A 15,156-nucleotide genomic window follows, 5' to 3' on the forward strand; every position below is an offset into this window, starting at 1 on the left:
GAACTAGCAAAGGAAAATTGGGCTGTTTTGTTGTATTTTTAGCTGAAACTTTTACATTTAAAAGAAACTCACATTCTTAGTGGGATGTCATCAATTAAGAATCACAGGATAATATAATTCAGATATGCCACAAACACCTACCAAGAACTCAGATGTTAGGCTCAGTATAAACAAGAGAATTAGTGTGTTTAACCAGCACGGGATTATAGACGATGAGAAAAAATCTACTGAGATCTAGATGGTCACGATTTTTGAAGCCTTTAACTTCTTTTAGAATTAGACTGGACGCGGTCTTCATAGACTAGGCACAAATTCAATAGTGGATGAGTTAAAACTTAGGCACTGCTGAGAGTCGAACTCAGGATCTCCTGTTCACTAGACAGGCGCTTTAACCATCTAAGCCACAGCGCCTTGAGACCTGCAGTCTGTTCTAAAACCATGGAGTATCCTGCTCTTCAACATTTGACTGATGTTAGAAAGGAGCAAATCTTACTATGGCAGTAATGATTTGAACTAGCAATGGAAAATTGGGCTGTTTTGTATTATTTTTAGCTGAAACTATTACATTTAAAAGAAACTCACATTCGAAGTGGGTTGTCATGAATTAAGAATCACAGGATAAGATGAGTCAGATATGCCACAAACACCTACCAGGAACTCAGTTGTTAGGCTCAGTATAAACAAGAGAATTAGTGTGTTTAACCAGCACGGGATTATAGACGATGAGAAAAAATCTACTGAGATCTAGATGGTCACGATTCTTGAAGCCTTTAACTTCTTTTAGAATTAGACTGGACGCGGTCTTCATAGACTAGGCACAAATTCAACAGTGGATGCGTTAAAACTTAGGCACCGCTGAGAGTCGAACTCAGGATCTCCTGTTTACTAGACAGGCGCTTTAACCATCTAAGCCACAGCGCCTTGACAACTGCAGTTTCTTCTAAAACCACAGAGTATCCTGCTCTTCAACATTTGACCGATATGTTAGAAAGGAGCAAATCTTACTATGGCAGTAACGATTTGAACTAGCAATGGAAAATTGGGCTGTTTTGTATTATTTTTAGCTGAAACTATTACATTTAAAAGAAACTCACATTCGACGTGGGTTGTCATGAATTAAGAATCACATGATAAGATGATTCAGATATGCCACAAACACCTACCAGGAACTCAGTTGTTAGGCTCAGTATAAACAAGAGAATTAGTGTGTTTAACCAGCACGGGATTATAGACCATGAGTAAAAATCTACTGACATCTAGATGGTCTTGATTCTTTAAGCCTTTTACTTCTTTTAGAATTAGACTGGACCCAGACTTCATAGTCTAGGAACAAATTGAAGAGTGGGTGCTCTAAAAGCTAGGCATTGCTGAGAGTTGAACTCAGGATCTCCTGTTTACAAGCCAGGCGCTTTAACCATCTAAGCCACAATGCCTTGGTGGCTGTTTCGGTTTTCAAAACCATGGTCTACACTGCTCTTCAACATTTGAGTAATTTGTTAGAGAAGAACAAATCTTACTATAGCAGTAATGATTTGAACTAGCTATGGAAAATTGGGCTGTTTTGCAGTCTTTTTAGCTGAAACTATTAAATTGAAAAGAAACTCACATGAGAAGTGGGATGTCATGAATTAAGAATCACAGGATAAGATAATTCACAAATGCCACAAACACCTACCAAAAACTTAGATGTTAGGCTCAGTATAAACAAGAGAATTAGTGTGTTTAACCAGCACGGGATTATAGACGATGAGAAAATATCGATTGAGATCTAGATGGTCATGATTCTTGAAGCCTTTAACTTCTTTTAGAATTAGACTGGACGCGGTCTTCATAGACTAGGCACAAATTCAACAGTGGATGTGCTAAAACTTAGGCACTGCTGAGAGTCAAACTCAGGATCTCCTGTTTACTAGACAGGCGCTTTAACCATCTAAGCCACAGCGCCTTGACACCTGATTTTTCTTCTAAAACCATGGAGTATCCTGCTCTTCAACATTTGACCGATATGTTAGAAAGGAGCAAATCTTACTATGGCAGTAATGATTTGAACTAGCAATGGAAAATTGGACTGTTTTGTATTATTTTTAGCTGAAACTATTACATTTAAAAGAAACTCACATTCGAAGTGGGTTGTCATGAATTAAGAATCACAGGATAAGATGATTCAGATTTGCCACAAACACCTACCAAGAACTCAGTTGTTAGACTCAGTATAAAGAAGAGAATTAGTGGGTTTAACCAGCACGGGATTATAGACCATGAGTAAAAACCTACTGACATCTAGATGGTCTTAATTCTTTAAGCCTTTAACTTCTTTTAGAATTAGACTGGACCCAGACTTCATAGTCTAGGCACAAATTGAAGAGTGGGTGCTATAAAGGTTAGGCACTGCTGAGAGTCGAACTCAGGATCTCCTGTTTACAAGACAGGCGCTTTAACCATCTAAGCCACAATGCCTTAGAGGCTGTTTTGGTTTTTCCAAAACCATGGTCTACACTGCTCTTCAACATTTGAGTAATTTGTTAGAGAAGAACAAATCTTACTATAGCAGTAATGATTTGAACTAGCAATGGAAAATTGGGCTGTTTTGCAGTCTTTTTAGCTGAAAGTATTAAATTGAAAAGAAACTCACATGAGAAGTGGGATGTCATGAATTAAGAATCACAGGATAAGATAATTCACAAATGCCACAAACACCTACCAAAAACTTAGATGTTAGGCTCAGTATAAACAAGAGAGTTAGTGTGTTTAACCAGCACGGGATTATAGACGATGAGAAAATATCGATTGAGATCTAGATGGTCACGATTTTTGAAGCCTTTAACTTCTTTTAGAATTAGACTGGACACGGTCTTCATAGACTAGGCACAAATTCAACAGTGGATGCGTTAAAACGTAGGCACTGCTGGGAGTCGAACTCAGGATCTCCTGTTTACTAGACAGGCGCTTTAACCATCTAAGCCACAGCGCCTTGACACTTGTAGTCTGTTCTAAAACCATGGAGTATCCTGCTCTTCAACATTTGACTGATATGTTAGAAAGGAGCAAATCTTACTATGGCAGTAATGATTTGAACTAGCAATGGAAAATTGGGCTGTTTTGTATTATTTTTAGCTGAAACTATTACATTTAAAAGAAACTCACATTCGAAGTGGGTTGTCATGAATTAAGAATCACAGGATAAGATGATTCAGATATGCCACAAACACCTACCAGGAACTCAGTTGTTAGGCTCAGTATAAACAAGAGAATTAGTGTGTTTAACCAGCACGGGATTATAGACCATAAGTAAAAACCTTCTGACATCTAGATGGTCTTGATTCTTTAAGCCTTTTACTTCTTTTAGAATTAGACTGGACCCAGACTTCATAGTCTAGGCACAAATTGAAGAGTGGGTGCTCTAAAAGCTAGGCATTGCTGAGAGTCGAACTCAGGATCTCCTGTTTACAAGACAGGCGCTTTAACCATCTAAGCCACAATGCCTTAGTGGCTGTTTTGGTTTTTTCAAAACCATGGTCTACACTGCTCTTCAACATTTGAGTAATTTGTTAAAGAAGAACAAATCTTACTATAGCAGTAATGATTTGAACTAGCAATGGAAAATTGGGCTGTTTTGCAGTCTTTCTAGCTGAAGCTATTAAATTTAAAAGAAACTCACATGAGAAGTGGGATGTCATGAATTTAGAATCACAGGATAAGATAATTCACAAATGCCACAAACACCTACCAAAAACTCAGATGTTAGGCTCAGTATAAACAAGAGAATTAGTGTGTTTAACCAGCACGGGATTATAGACGATGAGAAAATATCGATTGAGTTCTAGATGGTCATGATTCTTGAAGCCTTTAACTTCTTTTAGAATTAGACTGGACGCGGTCTTCATAGACTAGGCACAAATTCAACAGTGGATGCGCTAAAACCTAGGCACTGCTGAGAGTCGAACTCAGGATTTCCTGTTTACTAGATAGGCGCGTTAACCATCTAAGCCACAGCGCCTTGACACCTGCTTTTTCTTCTAAAACCATGGAGTATCCTGCTCTTCAACATTTGACCGATATGTTAGAAAGGAGCAAATCTTACTATGGCAGTAATGATTTGAACTAGCAATGGAAAATTGGACTGTTTTGTATTATTTTTAGCTGAAACTATTACATTTAAAAGAAACTCACATTCGAAGTGGGTTGTCATGAATTAAGAATCACAGGATAAGATGATTCAGATATGCCACAAACACCTACCAAGAACTCAGTTGTTAGACTCAGTATAAAGAAGAGAATTAGTGGGTTTAACCAGCACGGGATTATAGACCATGAGTAAAAACCTACTGACATCTAGATGGTCTTGATTCTTTAAGCCTTTAACTTCTTTTAGAATTAGACTGGACCCAGACTTCATAGTCTAGGCACAAATTGAAGAGTGGGTGCTCTAAAAGTTAGGCACTGCTGAGAGTCGAACTCAGGATCTCCTGTTTACAAGACAGGTGCTTTAACCATCTAAGCCACAATGCCTTAGTGGCTGTTTTGGTTTTTCCAAAACCATGGTCTACACTGCTCTTCAACATTTGAGTAATTTGTTAGAGAAGAACAAATCTTACTATAGCAGTAATGATTTGAACTAGCAATGGAAAATTGGGCTGTTTTGCAGTCTTTTTAGCTGAAAGTATTAAATTGAAAAGAAACTCACATGAGAAGTGGGATGTCATGAATTAAGAATCACAGGATAAGATAATTCACAAATGCCACAAACACCTACCAAAAACTCAGATGTTAGGCTCAGTATAAACAAGAGAATTAGTGTGTTTAACCAGCACGGGGTTATAGACAATGAGTAAAAACCAACTGGGATGTAGATGGTCATGATTGTTTAAACCTTTAACTTCTTTAAGAATTAGACTGAAGCCGGAGTTCATAGACTAGGCACAAATTAAACAGTGGATGTTCTAAAAGTCAGCCACTGCTGAGATTTGAACTCAGGATCTCCTGTTTACGAAACAGGCGCTTTAACCAACTAAGCCACAGCGCCTCGATGTTTGTGTGTTTTTCCAGAGCCATGGAGTACCCTGCTCTACAGCATTTGACCGACATGTTAGAGAGGAGCAAATCTTACTATAGCTGTAATGATTCAAACTAGCAATGGGAACAAAATTACTGACATCTAGATGGTCATGATTGTTTAAGCCTTTAAATTCTTTAAGAATTAGACTGTACCCGGACTTCATAGACTAGGCACAAATTAAACAGTGGATGCTCTAAAATGCAGGCACTGCTGAGGGTCGAACTCAGGGTTTCCTATTTACTATACAGATGCTTTAACCAACTAAGCCACAGCGCCTCAAAGGCTGTGAGGGTTTGCAAAGCCATGGACTACCCTGCTCTTCAACATTTGACGATATGTTAGAGAGGAGCAAATCTTACTATAGCAGTAATGATTTGAACTAGCAATGGAAAATTGGGCTGTTTTGTTGTATTTTTAGCTGAAACTTTTACATTTAAAAGAAACTCACATTCTTAGTGGGATGTCATCAATTAAGAATCACAGGATAATATAATTCAGATATGCCACAAACACCTACCAAGAACTCAGATGTTAGGCTCAGTATAAACAAGAGAATTAGTGTGTTTAACCAGCACAGGATTATAGACGATGAGAAAAAATCTACTGAGATCTAGATGGTCACGATTTTTGAAGCCTTTAACTTCTTTTAGAATTAGACTGGACGCGGTCTTCATAGACTAGGCACAAATTCAACAGTGGATGCGTTAAAACTTAGGCACTGCTGAGAGTCGAACTCAGGATCTCCTGTTTACTAGACAGGCGCTTTAACCATCTAAGCCACAGCGCCTTGACACCTGCAGTCTGTTCTAAAACCATGGAGTATCCTGCTCTTCAACATTTGACCGATATGTTAGAAAGGAGCAAATCTTACTATGGCAGTAATGATTTGAACTAGCAATGGAAAATTGGGCTGTTTTGTATTATTTTTAGCTGAAACTATTACATTTAAAAGAAACTCACATTCGAAGTGGGTTGTCATGAATTAAGAATCACAGGATAAGATGATTCAGATATGCCACAAACACCTACCAGGAACTCAGTTGTTAGGCTCAGTATAAACAAGAGAATTAGTGTGTTTAACCAGCACGGGATTATAGACCATGAGTAAAAACCTACTGACATCTAGATGGTCTTGATTCTTTAAGCCTTTAACTTCTTTTAGAATTAGACTGGACCCAGACTTCATAGTCTAGGCACAAATTGAAGAGTGGGTGCTCTAAAAGCTAGGCATTGCTGAGAGTTGAACTCAGGATCTCCTGTTTACAAGACAAGTGCTTTAACCATCTAAGCCACAATGCCTTGGTGGCTGTTTTGGTTTTCAAAACCATGGTCTACACTGCTCTTCAACATTTGAGTAATTTGTTAGAGAAGAACAAATCTTACTATAGCAGTAATGATTTGAACTAGCAATGGAAAAGTGGGCTGTTTTGCAGTCTTTTTAGCTGAAACTATTAAATTGAAAAGAAACTCACATGAGAAGTGGGATGTCATGAATTAAGAATCACAGGATAAGATAATTCACAAATGCCACAAACACCTACCAAAAACTCAAATGTTAGGCTCAGTATAAACAAGAGAATTAGTGTGTTTAACCAGCACGGGATTATAGACGATGAGAAAATATCGATTGAGATCTAGATGGTCATGATCCTTGAAGCCTTTAACTTCTTTTAGAATTAGACTGGACGCGGTCTTCATAGGCTAGGCACAAATTCAACAGTGGATGCGCTAAAACTTAGGCACTGCTGAGAGCCAAACTCAGGATCTCCTGTTAACTAGAAAGGCGCTTTAACCATCTAAGCCACAGCGCCTTGACACCTGCTTCTTCTTCTAAAACCATGGAGTATCCTGCTCTTCAACATTTGACCGATATGTTAGAAAGGAGCAAATCTTACTATGGCAGTAACGATTTGAACTAGCAATGGAAAATTGGCCTGTTTTGTATTCTTTTTAGCTGAAACTATTACATTTAAAAGAAACTCACATTCTTAGTGGGATGTCATGAATTAAGAATCACAGGATAATATAATTCAGATATGCCACAAACACCTACCAAGAACTCAGATGTTAGGCTCAGTATAAACAAGAGAATTAGTGTGTTTAACCAGCACGGGATTATAGACGATGAGAAAAAATCTTCTGAGATCTAGATGGTCACGATTCTTGAAGCCTTTAACTTCTTTTAGAATTAGACTGGACGCGGTCTTCATAGACTAGGCACAAATTGAAGAGTGGGTGCTCTAAAAGTTAGGCACTGCTGAGAGTCGAACTCAGGATCTCCTGTTTTAAGAATCACAGGATAAGATAATTCACAAATGCCACAAACACCTACCAAAAACTCAGATGTTAGGCTCAGCATAAACAAGAGAATTAGTGTGTTTAACCAGCACGGGGTTATAGACAATGAGTAAAAACCAACTGGGATGTAGATGGTCATGATTGTTTAAACCTTTAACTTCTTTAAGAATTAGACTGAACCCGGAGTTCATAGACTAGGCACAAATTAAACAGTGGATGTTCTAAAAGTCAGGCACTGCTGAGATTTGAACTCAGGATCTCCGGTTTACGAAACAGGCGCTTTAACCAACTAAGCCACAGCGCCTTGATGTTGGTGTGTTTTTCCAGAGCCATGGAGTACCCTGCTCTACAGCATTTGACCGACATGTTAGAGAGGAGCAAATCTTACTATAGCTGTAATGATTCAAACTAGCAATGGGAACAAAATTACTGACATCTAGATGGTCATGATTGTTTAAGCCTTTAAATTCTTTAAGAATTAGACTGTACCCGGACTTCATAGACTAGGCACAAATTAAACAGTGGATGCTCTAAAATGTAGGCACTGCTGAGGGTCGAACTCAGGGTCTCCTATTTACTAGACAGGTGCTTTAACCAACTAAGCCACAGCGCCTCGAAGGCTATGAGGGTTTGCAAAGCCATGGACTACCCTGCTCTTCAACATTTGACGATATGTTAGAGAGGAGCAAATCTTACTATAGCAGTAATGATTTGAACTAGCAATGGAAAATTGGGCTGTTTTGTTGTATTTTTAGCTGAAACTTTTACATTTAAAAGAAACTCACATTCTTAGTGGGATGTCATCAATTAAGAATCACAGGATAATAGAATTCAGATATGCCACAAACACCTACCAAGAACTCAGATGTTAGGCTCAGTATAAACAAGAGAATTAGTGTGTTTAACCAGCACGGGATTATAGACGATGAGAAAAAATCTACTGAGATCTAGATGGTCACGATTTTTGAAGCCTTTAACTTCTTTTAGAATTAGACTGGACGCGGTCTTCATAGACTAGGCACAAATTCAACAGTGGATGCGTTAAAACTTAGGCACTGCTGAGAGTCGAACTCAGGATCTCCTGTTTACTAGACAGGCGCTTTAACCATCTAAGCCACAGCGCCTTGACACCTGCTGTCTGTTCTAAAACCATGGAGTATCCTGCTCTTCAACATTTGACTGATATGTTAGAAAGGAGCAAATCTTACTATGGCAGTAATGATTTGAACTAGCAATGGAAAATTGGGCTGTTTTGTATTATTTTTAGCTGAAACTATTACATTTAAAAGAAACTCACATTCGAAGTGGGTTGTCATGAATTAAGAATCACAGGATAAGATGAGTCAGATATGCCACAAACACCTACCAGGAACTCAGTTGTTAGGCTCAGTATAAACAAGAGAATTAGTGTGTTTAACCAGCACGGGATTATAGACGATGAGAAAAAATCTACTGAGATCTAGATGGTCACGATTCTTGAAGCCTTTAACTTCTTTTAGAATTAGACTGGACGCGGTCTTCATAGACTAGGCACAAATTCAACAGTGGATGCGTTAAAACTTAGGCACTGCTGAGAGTCGAATTCAGGATCTCCTGTTTACTAGACAGGCGCTTTAACCATCTAAGCCACAGCGCCTTAACACCTGCAGTTTGTTCTAAAACCACAGAGTATCCTGCTCTTCAACATTTGACCGATATGTTAGAAAGGAGCAAATCTTACTATGGCAGTAACGATTTGAACTAGCAATGGAAAATTGGGCTGTTTTGTATTATTTTTAGCTGAAACTATTACATTTAAAAGAAACTCACATTCGACGTGGGTTGTCATGAATTAAGAATCACAGGATAAGATGATTCAGATATGCCACAAACACCTACCAGGAACTCAGTTGTTAGGCTCAGTATAAACAAGAGAATTAGTGTGTTTAACCAGCACGGGATTATAGACCATGAGTAAAAACCTACTGACATCTAGATGGTCTTGATTCTTTAAGCCTTTTACTTCTTTTAGAATTAGACTGGACCCAGACTTCATAGTCTAGGCACAAATTGAAGAGTGGGTGCTCTAAAAGCTAGGCATTGCTGAGAGTTAAACCCAGGATCTCCTGTTTACAAGACAGGAGCTTTAACCATCTAAGCCACAATGCCTTAGTGGCTGTTTTGGTTTTTCCAAAACCATGGTCTACACTGCTCTTCAACATTTGAGTAATTTGTTAAAGAAGAACAAATCTTACTATAGCAGTAATGATTTGAACTAGCAATGATAAATTGGGCTTTTTTGCAGTCTTTTTAGCTGAAACTATTAAATTTAAAAGAAACTCACATGAGAAGTGGGATGTCATGAATTTAGAATCACAGGATAAGATAATTCACAAATGCCACAAACACCTACCAAAAACTCAGATGTTAGGCTCAGTATAAACAAGAGAATTATTGTGTTTAACCAGCACGGGATTATAGACGATGAGAAAATATCGATTGAGATCTAGATGGTCATGATTCTTGAAGCCTTTAACTTCTTCTAGAATTAGACTGGACGCGGTCTTCATAGACTAGGCACAAATTCAACAGTGGATGCGCTAAAACCTAGGCACTGCTGAGAGTCGAACTCAGGATCTCCTGTTTACTAGACAGGCGCTTTAACCATCTAAGCCACAGCGCCTTGACACCTGCATTTTCTTCTAAAACCATGGAGTATCCTGCTCTTCAACATTTGACCGATATGTTAGAAAGGAGCAAATTTTACTATGGCAGTAATGATTTGAACTAGCAATGGAAAATTGGACTGTTTTGTATTATTTTTAGCTGAAACTATTACATTTAAAAGAAACTCACATTCGAAGTGGGTTGTCATGAATTAAGAATCACAGGATAAGATGATTCAGATATGCCACAAACACCTACCAAGAACTCAGTTGTTAGACTCAGTATAAAGAAGAGAATTAGTGGGTTTAATTAGCACGTGATTATAGACCATGAGTAAAAACCTACTGACATCTAGATGGTCTTGATTCTTTAAGCCTTTAACTTCTTTTAGAATTAGACTGGACCCAGACTTCATAGTCTAGGCACAAATTGAAGAGTGGGTGCTCTAAAAGCTAGGCACTGCTGAGATGCAAACTCAGGATCTCCTGTTTACAAGACAGGCGCTTTAACCATCTAAGCCACAATGCCTTAGTGGCTGTTTTGGTTTTTCCAAAACCATGGTCTACACTGCTCTTCAACATTTGAGTAATTTGTTAGAGAAGAACAAATCTTACTATAGCAGTAATGATTTGAACTAGCAATGGAAAATTGGGCTGTTTTGCAGTCTTTTTAGCTGAAAGTATTAAATTGAAAAGAAACTCACATGAGAAGTGGGATGTCATGAATTAAGAATCACAGGATAAGATAATTCACAAATGCCACAAACACCTACCAAAAACTCAGATGTTAGGCTCAGTATAAACAAGAGAATTAGTGTGTTTAACCAGCACGGGGTTATAGACAATGAGTAAAAACCAACTGGGATGTAGATGGTCATGATTGTTTAAACCTTTAACTTCTTTAAGAATTAGACTGAAGCCGGAGTTCATAGACTAGGCACAAATTAAACAGTGGATGTTCTAAAAGTCAGGCACTGCTGAGATTTGAACTCAGGATCTCCTGTTTACGAAACGGGCGCTTTAACCAACTAAGCCACAGCGCCTTGATGTTTGTGTGTTTTTCCAGAGCCATGGAGTACCCTGCTCTACAGCATTTGACCGACATGTTAGAGAGGAGCAAATCTTACTATAGCTGTAATGATTCAAACTAGCAATGGGAACAAAATTACTGACATCTAGATGGTCATGATTGTTTAAGCCTTTAAATTCTTTAAGAATTAGACTGTACCCGGACTTCATAGAATAGGCACAAATTAAACAGTGGATGCTCTAAAATGCAGGCACTGCTGAGGGTCGAACTCAGGGTTTCCTATTTACTATACAGGTGCTTTAACCAACTAAGCCACAGCGCCTCAAAGGCTGTGAGGGTTTGCAAAGCCATGGACTACCCTGCTCTTCAACATTTGACGATATGTTAGAGAGGAGCAAATCTTACTATAGCAGTAATGATTTGAACTAGCAATGGAAAATTGGGCTGTTTTGTTGTATTTTTAGCTGAAACTTTTACATTTAAAAGAAACTCACATTCTTAGTGGGATGTCATCAATCAAGAATCACAGGATAATATAATTCAGATATGCCACAAACACCTACCAAGAACTCAGATGTTAGGCTCAGTATAAACAAGAGAATTAGTGTGTTTAACCAGCACGGGATTATAGACGATGAGAAAATATCGATTGAGATCTAGATGGTCATGATTCTTGAAGCCTTTAACTTCTTTTAGAATTAGACTGGACGCGGTCTTCATAGACTAGGCACAAATTCAACTGTGGATGCGCTAAAATTTAGGCACTGCTGAGAGTTGAACTCAGGATCTCCTGTTTACTAGACAGGCGCTTTAACCATCTAAGCCACAGCGCCTTGACACCTGCAGTTTGTTCTAAAACCACAGAGTATCCTGCTCTTCAACATTTGACCGATATGTTAGAAAGGAGCAAATCTTACTATGGCAGTAACGATTTGAACTAGCAATGGAAAATTGGGCTGTTTTGTATTATTTTTAGCTGAAACTATTACATTTAAAAGAAACTCACATTCGACGTGGGTTGTCATGAATTAAGAATCACAGGATAAGATGATTCAGATATGCCACAAACACCTACCAGGAACTCAGTTGTTAGGCTCAGTATAAACAAGAGAATTAGTGTGTTTAACCAGCACGGGATTATAGACCATGAGTAAAAACCTACTGACATCTAGATGGTCTTGATTCTTTAAGCCTTTTACTTCTTTTAGAATTAGACTGGACCCAGACTTCATAGTCTAAGCACAAATTGAAGAGTGGGTGCTCTAAAAGCTAGGCATTGCTGAGAGTTGAACTCAGGATCTCCTGTTTACAAGACAGGCGCTTTAACCATCTAAGCCACAATGCCTTGGTGGCTATTTTGGTTTTCAAAACCATGGTCTACACTGCTCTTCAACATTTGAGTAATTTGTTAGAGAAGAACAAATCTTACTATAGCAGTAATGATTTGAACTAGCTATGGAAAATTGGGCTGTTTTGCAGTCTTTTTAGCTGAAACTATTAAATTGAAAAGAAACTCACATGAGAAGTGGGATGTCATGAATTAAGAATCACAGGATAAGATAATTCACAAATGCCACAAACACCTACCAAAAACTTAGATGTTAGGCTCAGTATAAACAAGAGAGTTAGTGTGTTTAACCAGCAGGGGATTATAGACGATGAGAAAATATCGATTGAGATCTAGATGGTCATGATTCTTGAAGCCTTTAACTTCTTTTAGAATTAGACTGGACGCGGTCTTCATAGACTAGGCACAAATTCAACAGTGGATGCGCTAAAACTTAGGCACTGCTGAGAGTCGAACTCAGGATCTCCTGTTTACTAGACAGGCGCTTTAACCATCTAAGCCACAGCGCCTTGACACCTGCTTTTTCTTCTAAAACCATGGAGTATCCTGCTCTTCAACATTTGACCGATATGTTAGAAAGGATCAAATCTTACTATGGCAGTAATGATTTGAACTAGCAATGGAAAATTGGACTGTTTTGTATTATTTTTAGCTGAAACTATTACATTTAAAAGAAACTCACATTCGAAGTGGGTTGTCATGAATTAAGAATCACAGGATAAGATGATTCAGATATGCCACAAACACCTACCAAGAACTCAGTTGTTAGACTCAGTATAAAGAAGAGAATTAGTGGGTTTAACCAGCACGGGATTATAGACCATGAGTAAAAACCTACTGACATCTAGATGGTCTTGATTCTTTAAGCCTTTAACTTCTTTTAGAATTAGACTGGACCCAGACTTCATAGTCTAGGCACAAATTGAAGAGTGGGTGCTCTGAAAGTTAGGCACTGCTGAGAGTCAAACTCAGGATCTCCTGTTTACAAGACAGGCGCTTTAACCATCTAAGCCACAATGCCTTAGTGGCTGTTTTGGTTTTTCCAAAACCATGGTCTACACTGCTCTTCAACATTTGAGTAATTTGTTAGAGAAGAACAAATCTTACTATAGCAGTAATGATTTGAACTAGCAATGGAAAATTGGGCTGTTTTGCAGTCTTTTTAGCTGAAACTATTAAATTGAAAAGAAACTCACATGAGAAGTGGGATGTCATGAATTAAGAATCACAGGATAAGATAATTCACAAATGCCACAAACACCTACCAAAAACTCAGATGTTAGGCTCAGTATAAACAAGAGAATTAGTGTGTTTAACCAGCACGGGGTTATAGACAATGAGTAAAAACCAACTGGGATGTAGATGGTCATGATTGTTTAAACCTTTAACTTCTTTAAGAATTAGACTGAACCCGGAGTTCATAGACTAGGCACAAATTAAACAGTGGATGTTCTAAAAGTCAGGCAATGCTGAGATTTGAACTCAGGATCTCCTGTTTACGAAACAGGCGCTTTAACCAACTAAGCCACAGCGCCTTGATGGTGGTGTGTTTTTCCAGAGCCATGGAGTACCCTGCTCTACAGCATTTGACCGACCTGTTAGAGAGGAGCAAATCTTACTATAGCTGTAATGATTCAAACTAGCAATGGGAACAAAATTACTGACATCTAGATGGTCATGATTGTTTAAGCCTTTAAATTCTTTAAGAATTAGACTGTACCCGGACTTCATAGACTAGGCACAAATTAAACAGTGGATGCTCTAAAATGTAGGCACTGCTGAGGGTCGAACGCAGGGTCTCCTATTTACTGGACAGGTGCTTTAACCAACTAAGCCACAGCGCCTCGAAGGCTATGAGGGTTTGCAAAGCCATGGACTACCCTGCTCTTCAACATTTGACGATATGTTAGAGAGGAGCAAATCTTACTATAGCAGTAATGATTTGAACTAGCAATGGAAAATTGGGCTGTTTTGTTGTATTTTTAGCTGAAACTTTTACATTTAAAAGAAACTCACATTCTTAGTGGGATGTCATCAATTAAGAATCACAGGATAATATAATTCAGATATGCCACAAACACCTACCAAGAACTCAGATGTTAGGCTCAGTATAAACAAGAGAATTAGTGTGTTTAACCAGCACGGGATTATAGACGATGAGAAAATATCGATTGAGATCTAGATGGTCATGATTCTTGAAGCCTTTAACTTCTTTTAGAATTAGACTGGACGCGGTCTTCATAGACTAGGCACAAATTCAACAGTGGATGCGCTAAAACTTAGGCACTGCTGAGAGTCGAACTCAGGATCTCCTGTTTACTAGACAGGCGCTTTAACCATCTAAGCCACAGCGCCTTGACACCTGCTTTTTCTTCTAAAACCATGGAGTATCCTTCTCTTCAACATTTGACCGATATGTTAGAAAGGAGCAAATCTTACTATGGCAGTAATGATTTGAACTAGCAATGGAAAATTGGACTGTTTTGTATTATTTTTAGCTGAAACTATTACATTTAAAAGAAACTCACATTCGAAGTGGGTTGTCATGAATTAAGAATCACAGGATAAGATGATTCAGATATGCCACAAACACCTACCAAGAACTCAGTTGTTAGGCTCAGTATAAACAAGAGAATTAATGGGTTTAACCAGCACGGGATTATAGACCATGAGTAAAAACCTACTGACATCTAGATGGTCTTGATTCTTTAAGCCTTTAACTTCTTTTAGAATTAGACTGGACCCAGACTTCACAGTCTAGGCACAAATTGAAGAGTGG

At 38.3% G+C, this 15,156-nt stretch overlaps 27 non-coding genes across 27 annotated transcripts; all 27 read right to left on the reverse strand.

The window, feature by feature from the left end:
- Positions 1-337: 337 nt before the first annotated feature.
- Positions 338-411, reverse strand: TRNAT-AGU (transfer RNA threonine (anticodon AGU)). The gene has a single exon. It is a non-coding gene; the product is annotated as a tRNA-Thr (tRNA).
- A 436-nt stretch (positions 412-847) lies between these two features.
- On the reverse strand, positions 848-921 carry TRNAT-AGU (transfer RNA threonine (anticodon AGU)). The gene has a single exon. It is a non-coding gene; the product is annotated as a tRNA-Thr (tRNA).
- A 438-nt stretch (positions 922-1,359) lies between these two features.
- TRNAT-UGU (transfer RNA threonine (anticodon UGU)) lies at positions 1,360-1,433 on the reverse strand. The gene has a single exon. It is a non-coding gene; the product is annotated as a tRNA-Thr (tRNA).
- Positions 1,434-1,871: 438 nt separating this feature from the next.
- Positions 1,872-1,945, reverse strand: TRNAT-AGU (transfer RNA threonine (anticodon AGU)). The gene has a single exon. It is a non-coding gene; the product is annotated as a tRNA-Thr (tRNA).
- Positions 1,946-2,383: 438 nt separating this feature from the next.
- Positions 2,384-2,457, reverse strand: TRNAT-UGU (transfer RNA threonine (anticodon UGU)). Its single transcript has one exon. It is a non-coding gene; the product is annotated as a tRNA-Thr (tRNA).
- Positions 2,458-2,897: 440 nt separating this feature from the next.
- Positions 2,898-2,971, reverse strand: TRNAT-AGU (transfer RNA threonine (anticodon AGU)). Its single transcript has one exon. It is a non-coding gene; the product is annotated as a tRNA-Thr (tRNA).
- A 438-nt stretch (positions 2,972-3,409) lies between these two features.
- On the reverse strand, positions 3,410-3,483 carry TRNAT-UGU (transfer RNA threonine (anticodon UGU)). Its single transcript has one exon. It is a non-coding gene; the product is annotated as a tRNA-Thr (tRNA).
- Positions 3,484-4,435: 952 nt separating this feature from the next.
- TRNAT-UGU (transfer RNA threonine (anticodon UGU)) lies at positions 4,436-4,509 on the reverse strand. Its single transcript has one exon. It is a non-coding gene; the product is annotated as a tRNA-Thr (tRNA).
- A 440-nt stretch (positions 4,510-4,949) lies between these two features.
- On the reverse strand, positions 4,950-5,023 carry TRNAT-CGU (transfer RNA threonine (anticodon CGU)). The gene has a single exon. It is a non-coding gene; the product is annotated as a tRNA-Thr (tRNA).
- Positions 5,024-5,769: 746 nt separating this feature from the next.
- On the reverse strand, positions 5,770-5,843 carry TRNAT-AGU (transfer RNA threonine (anticodon AGU)). Its single transcript has one exon. It is a non-coding gene; the product is annotated as a tRNA-Thr (tRNA).
- Positions 5,844-6,281: 438 nt separating this feature from the next.
- On the reverse strand, positions 6,282-6,355 carry TRNAT-UGU (transfer RNA threonine (anticodon UGU)). Its single transcript has one exon. It is a non-coding gene; the product is annotated as a tRNA-Thr (tRNA).
- Positions 6,356-7,584: 1,229 nt separating this feature from the next.
- Positions 7,585-7,658, reverse strand: TRNAT-CGU (transfer RNA threonine (anticodon CGU)). Its single transcript has one exon. It is a non-coding gene; the product is annotated as a tRNA-Thr (tRNA).
- A 235-nt stretch (positions 7,659-7,893) lies between these two features.
- Positions 7,894-7,967, reverse strand: TRNAT-AGU (transfer RNA threonine (anticodon AGU)). Its single transcript has one exon. It is a non-coding gene; the product is annotated as a tRNA-Thr (tRNA).
- Positions 7,968-8,404: 437 nt separating this feature from the next.
- Positions 8,405-8,478, reverse strand: TRNAT-AGU (transfer RNA threonine (anticodon AGU)). The gene has a single exon. It is a non-coding gene; the product is annotated as a tRNA-Thr (tRNA).
- A 438-nt stretch (positions 8,479-8,916) lies between these two features.
- TRNAT-AGU (transfer RNA threonine (anticodon AGU)) lies at positions 8,917-8,990 on the reverse strand. Its single transcript has one exon. It is a non-coding gene; the product is annotated as a tRNA-Thr (tRNA).
- A 438-nt stretch (positions 8,991-9,428) lies between these two features.
- TRNAT-UGU (transfer RNA threonine (anticodon UGU)) lies at positions 9,429-9,502 on the reverse strand. Its single transcript has one exon. It is a non-coding gene; the product is annotated as a tRNA-Thr (tRNA).
- Positions 9,503-9,942: 440 nt separating this feature from the next.
- On the reverse strand, positions 9,943-10,016 carry TRNAT-AGU (transfer RNA threonine (anticodon AGU)). The gene has a single exon. It is a non-coding gene; the product is annotated as a tRNA-Thr (tRNA).
- Positions 10,017-10,454: 438 nt separating this feature from the next.
- Positions 10,455-10,528, reverse strand: TRNAT-UGU (transfer RNA threonine (anticodon UGU)). Its single transcript has one exon. It is a non-coding gene; the product is annotated as a tRNA-Thr (tRNA).
- A 440-nt stretch (positions 10,529-10,968) lies between these two features.
- Positions 10,969-11,042, reverse strand: TRNAT-CGU (transfer RNA threonine (anticodon CGU)). Its single transcript has one exon. It is a non-coding gene; the product is annotated as a tRNA-Thr (tRNA).
- A 235-nt stretch (positions 11,043-11,277) lies between these two features.
- Positions 11,278-11,351, reverse strand: TRNAT-AGU (transfer RNA threonine (anticodon AGU)). Its single transcript has one exon. It is a non-coding gene; the product is annotated as a tRNA-Thr (tRNA).
- A 437-nt stretch (positions 11,352-11,788) lies between these two features.
- On the reverse strand, positions 11,789-11,862 carry TRNAT-AGU (transfer RNA threonine (anticodon AGU)). Its single transcript has one exon. It is a non-coding gene; the product is annotated as a tRNA-Thr (tRNA).
- Positions 11,863-12,300: 438 nt separating this feature from the next.
- Positions 12,301-12,374, reverse strand: TRNAT-UGU (transfer RNA threonine (anticodon UGU)). The gene has a single exon. It is a non-coding gene; the product is annotated as a tRNA-Thr (tRNA).
- Positions 12,375-12,812: 438 nt separating this feature from the next.
- TRNAT-AGU (transfer RNA threonine (anticodon AGU)) lies at positions 12,813-12,886 on the reverse strand. The gene has a single exon. It is a non-coding gene; the product is annotated as a tRNA-Thr (tRNA).
- A 438-nt stretch (positions 12,887-13,324) lies between these two features.
- TRNAT-UGU (transfer RNA threonine (anticodon UGU)) lies at positions 13,325-13,398 on the reverse strand. The gene has a single exon. It is a non-coding gene; the product is annotated as a tRNA-Thr (tRNA).
- Positions 13,399-13,838: 440 nt separating this feature from the next.
- TRNAT-CGU (transfer RNA threonine (anticodon CGU)) lies at positions 13,839-13,912 on the reverse strand. The gene has a single exon. It is a non-coding gene; the product is annotated as a tRNA-Thr (tRNA).
- Positions 13,913-14,147: 235 nt separating this feature from the next.
- On the reverse strand, positions 14,148-14,221 carry TRNAT-AGU (transfer RNA threonine (anticodon AGU)). Its single transcript has one exon. It is a non-coding gene; the product is annotated as a tRNA-Thr (tRNA).
- Positions 14,222-14,658: 437 nt separating this feature from the next.
- Positions 14,659-14,732, reverse strand: TRNAT-AGU (transfer RNA threonine (anticodon AGU)). The gene has a single exon. It is a non-coding gene; the product is annotated as a tRNA-Thr (tRNA).
- Between the last annotated feature and the right edge of the window lie 424 nt (positions 14,733-15,156).

The sequence above is a fragment of the Spea bombifrons genome, chromosome 2 (genome assembly GCF_027358695.1).
Source record: "Spea bombifrons isolate aSpeBom1 chromosome 2, aSpeBom1.2.pri, whole genome shotgun sequence".
Classification (NCBI taxonomy): domain Eukaryota; kingdom Metazoa; phylum Chordata; class Amphibia; order Anura; family Pelobatidae; genus Spea; species Spea bombifrons.